Source organism: Sorghum bicolor, chromosome 10, assembly GCF_000003195.3.
Source record: "Sorghum bicolor cultivar BTx623 chromosome 10, Sorghum_bicolor_NCBIv3, whole genome shotgun sequence".
NCBI lineage: Eukaryota > Viridiplantae > Streptophyta > Magnoliopsida > Poales > Poaceae > Sorghum > Sorghum bicolor.
The window spans coordinates 54,077,502-54,082,508 of record NC_012879.2 but is presented as its reverse complement, the minus strand read 5'-3'; the positions used below and the strand labels follow the sequence as shown (position 1 = coordinate 54,082,508).

Genomic DNA, 5,007 nt, shown 5'->3' with positions numbered 1-5,007 from the left:
TTGTCCAACCATGGACTAACTAGGCTCAAAAGATTCGTCTCGTAAATTTCGACCAAACTGTACAATTAGTTTTAATTTTTGTCTATATTAAATACTCTATGCATGCGTCTAAAGATTCAATGTGACGGAGAATCTTAAAAAATTTTAGGTCTTGGGATGGAAGTAAACAAGCCCCCTGGACGCAATATGCACTTTGGGTGTTGTGTATTCACCTGTCATTTGTTCATTTCCATCTTACTGTATCTTCTCTGTTCTCAATCAGTTAAGTGCTACTTATTTGTTCCCAAAGCGCTATGTATTCCTGAATCTCCTGTGGCGTTACGAGAGGCAGGATATGTATAATTCATTTATTATCATATAAGGCCTTGTAGACAGTGGGGGATGTAACCATTCCCTGGTCATCCGCTTAACACGGTGCAAGAAATGCACTAGCCGACTGTGGAGAAACAGACTGGTGGTTGAACAAGTGGAGACGGCGAGAAAAGGCGGACGTAGCGCTGACAGTGATCGCAATCCGAATCCAAGTGTCAAAAACGCAAGTATACAACAAGTAGTGGTAGTAGACGACTTGTCCACCGCGGTACGAATGGCATATATGCTGGATTGGTGGCTATCTGCGACGCCGCCCATGCATCACACCTCATCAGCTGTGTCGCTTTCAGACCAGAGGTTATCATCTGAAACTTCCGTGGCCGTCCGTATATGCAGGCTCAGTGGTAAAAGTCGGTGGTGCCGCGTGGTCCAGTCTGTACGTGTAGAATTGTAGATGCAGCAGGTTATGCACATGATTACATGAACACGGCAGCCATAAAAAAAAAGTACCTACTCCTTTCGTCCTCTAATATAGCATGTTCTAGCATTTAAAATTTGTCTTCAAATATAAAACATTCTGAACCAGTTTTGCATTTAAAACTTTCTATTTATTAACCAATCACTACTAATCTTATTAATAATAGCGTCTTATTTAGAAACAAAGTGAGGATATACATGTGTCTTTTGTATTCTCTCTTAATCTATCCTAAAAATTACGGAATGCACTATATTAGAGGACGGAGAAAGTAGATATCGTCATATCATTCAGATGGAATTGGTTACCTAAATTGGCCTCAATGAAGACATGGAATTAGGTGGGGTCATACATCAACCAATTGAGTTCCTCGATCCGTGGCTCGCTAGCAGCTCATTACCCTTCACAAATGCGCACATGCGTGCATGGCTGTCTGCATGGATGTGCTTATTTGGATAAAATAATGGTGAGCTCTAGCTAGATATGATAAAAGAGGTTTGTTCGTGTTGATCTCTGGGGAGCATGCAAGCTAACCTCAGCCGGACGCGCACGTGTGCAGCTTGTTTCCTGTCCCAAATTAAAAGATGCTATGTTTATTAAAAAAAATTAAAAGATGCTATGCCGATCGAGCAAGCTCCTCATGACGATGCATGATGATGACGATGACGACGAAGAGGGAAGGCAAAAGTGGCTACGGCGGCCTGCAAGATCGATCGAGTTGATGAGATCCATATATAGGGTTCTAATAATTGAGATCCCTATTCCAGTTCCAAAGCCAACTTGGGCCCTCTTCAACGTGTGCTTACAAGATAACGCATGTTCAAAATTCTCCGATAATATCTATAATTTAAATGTGTCTGATTATTAGGCCTTTATGATGAGTACATTATTGGCGGTTGACGAGGCTTGTCAAGGAACGAGCAACAATATTGGAGAGAGGAGGGAGATTTGGAATAAGTATCAATCAAGAGGCTGAAGGAAACGCGCGAAGAACAAAACAGAAGAGATGGGTGTACATATATGTGTGATGATAAGGTCAGGGACAGGGTATAGACGATCGACCTACTGGATTTGGATCCACTTACTATACCATATAAATTGGCACACATATATAAATGAGCAAAATCTAAGTCACGTTTAGCAAGAGACGGCATTTTAGAACATCTACAGGAGTCGCTTATAGTATCTAAATTATCATTTGGACAATTATTTGAATAATATCGCTTTTTATATCTTTTCACCCTCCAAAACAACTTTAGTATCTAAACTGTCATTTGGACAATCATTTGAATAAAAATCGCTCTCTATATCTTTTCATCCTCCAAAACAACTTGTCTATATCTTGTACAGACTCTAAAATGCTAGCCATCTCTCCATCTTTGTCTACCGAGAAATCTAAAATAGAGGAGGTCTATATTTGGAGATCTAATTAACAAAGTTATTGGAGGACACCAAAATTTCTGTGTCAATTAGGAAGGATAAAAAGAGTCTCTTATAGTTGCTATTGAGCTAAATCTTGATGACCTAGGTTACATTGAGTTCTAAAACCAGTGAAATTTCGCTGAAATTTAGCAAAACTCGGTTTTTTCATCCTTGAATGAAAAACATTGAAATCGGATACGACTTTGAGTGGTAAATTATACTCCAATACTCCTAGGTGTTGAGTAGAGTCGGTTGTAGTTATTTTTTTTTCTTTTTCTTCTGTTGATAACATGTGACTAGGCACTAGACATGGTATGTGAAGGGGCTTAGGACATCTTTGACATTTTTGTTGAAAAAAAACAGATGGATTCCCAATTGTTTCTCTCGCACTTCACAAGGACGTACACACGTCATCCAACTACCTTTCCTAAAAAAAAAATTCGCTCCCTATCCAAACATGAGAAATTAAAAAGCAGGGGTTTTAATTTTCTCCGGCCTGTTTTGGCATGGCACTGCCGTATACGTAGCTTTCGCCGTTTCCTGAAGGTGGCAGTCGCGGTGGTGCACTTTCGACGTGGCGCTGCGTGCTCGGTGCCGTTTGGGTGCACAAACAGCAGGCTGATCGCGACAAGGGATCACAGGAGCATCTTAAAATTCATCACCGATGGAGACAACCCTGAGACCGTTTTCTTATGTTCGTCCAGGTAGCTAGAGAGCAGAAGATACCTTGTCGTTCTCTCTAGAAAAAGTGCTCCAAGACGGTGACTGGTTAGGTTTAGGTCTTCGTGTTCCGATTTTTTGGCTGATTCTTTTAGCAAGCCTAGGAAAAAAAAATGTTTGGCGATGAAGCAGCCTTTGAACTTTATGTTTGTGCTGGCAAAAATATCCATACGTTCCAACCGGAGAAAAAAAAGTTATCAAATCTATATCTATATTTTTATTACCTAATTATATATATCTATATCTATAACTAATAATAATAAAGAGATAAAATTTCAGGTTTTTTTTTGTCCATCCATTTTTTTTGTCTATCTTATTCTAACTACCGAACAATGGAGAGTTTCTTTTATCTGGACTTATATATATAACCCGTGCTCACGAGTTAGATTAACTTGCGTCTAAACCAATATGGAGTAGAAGTCCTAATATAAATAGATTCCTCACATCCTAAGTATTCTAAATAGAATTCTTATTAGTCAAATAGAAAATAATAATAATTACGTTCTTTATTTTGCTCCACTTTCTTTATTTAGTTAGATGTCAATAGGAGGCAAAAGAAAAATCAAAATCCTAATATGTAGTTCCTTCTTCTTCTCTAATAATAAAAAGGCAAAACTTCTGGTCGTTTTGGATTTTGGTCGAGTCCAACTATTCGTTTCGGTATAAAATTGGTTAAAACTCGTGTTAGGTTTCCGAGTTAGATTCAGTCCATAACTTTCTTTTTTCGCTAACCCAATTAGACCAGGAGTCCTCGTGTCATAATAGAAAATAGGTTAAAAAATAATAGGAAAACCAGATCCGATACGGTGGACTGAAATTTTCACAATTATATATTAGGGTAATATATATATATATATATATATATATATATATATACACACACACACTAGTAAACATACCTACGTTATTATTTAAAATGGTATTAGCAGCATGGCCCAAACCTCAAATTGTAATAACTTGCTTTATGACCTATGTCAATTATTTTCAAAATACTCGTTTGATTTTTTTTATTTAAATGTCATATTAGGTTTGTCCTCGATCAAATATTTATACATCTGACCATCAATTTTCAAAAAGTTATATAGATTTAAGACATAAAACTTATGTTTTTTTGCGAACAATAAAATTTATGCTTTTAGATTCACTAGTAAAACACTTTGATAACATATAATTCATAGGGTTTAAAACTATAAAGATTTTTAAAATGGATAGTGAAATATAGTGACGTTTGACTCAAGACATGACATGTAAAAAGGAACGGAGTCAGTACGTGAGTACCAATATATATAATGGTCAGAGAGAACAAATTCAGACTTTTCTCATTTTTTTTTGTGATAGGGCAATTTATTTTTATTGGATAATAACTATTACTGAAACAATATGTGTCCTAACATTGAATAGTTAATTCGCTTGTCCCGTCTATATGTACCATTTCGATACTGTGGACAAGCAGTAGCAGTACACGCCATGGAAATGATGCCTTTCCGTGCCGCCGCGGCTCTTGCGCATCACTTGTCCTAGCCAGTCTCGCTCAGCAGTCGGCAACGGAACGGAGAAAAAGAGGGAGAAGACAGGGGAACAAGGGACGGGGTGAGAGTGAAAAGAGGGAATATTCCTTGGCCTCCAAACAAAGGTATTGAAATTACCATTACCCAATAATATTTGAATACAATAAATAAAAAGGTATCTGGACTTGTCTATGGTGTCATTCAGGTCTCCAAACTCTTAAAAGTATTTTTTAAGTCCTTCAACTTGTCATAAGGCTACTCTCAATACATGTTTCATGAGAGTGTCATGCATATTAAATAAGATGTCACATAAGCAAAATTGCTGACTTGACAATGTCATTAAATAAAGGAGTTTCATCAGATAAGAGAGGAGTTTCATCTCCACGAAACTCATATGACACGATATAGTCTTGGGAAGTGAGCCATGAAACTTAGCGCTCCGATCCGAACGGCTTCCACAAGCTAACAGACGGGGACTGAGATAGACAAGTGACTTCTAAAAGTGATGAAAGAAGAAACTTATATTATTAATTGTCTCTAATATTAAATAGAGAGATATAAGAATGTGTA

The 5,007-nt window shown here is 37.4% G+C and overlaps 1 long non-coding RNA gene across 2 annotated transcripts; it reads right to left on the bottom strand.

The window, feature by feature from the left end:
• Nucleotides 368-1,435, bottom strand: LOC110430783. 2 transcript variants are annotated; one of them, XR_002448140.1, is made up of 3 exons: nt 1,322-1,435; nt 1,096-1,233; nt 368-746 (listed from the first exon to the last, which is right to left on the bottom strand). It is a non-coding gene; the product is annotated as an uncharacterized LOC110430783 (long non-coding RNA). The 2 variants fall into 2 exon arrangements; XR_002448141.1 differs by having other exon boundaries at nt 1,096-1,220.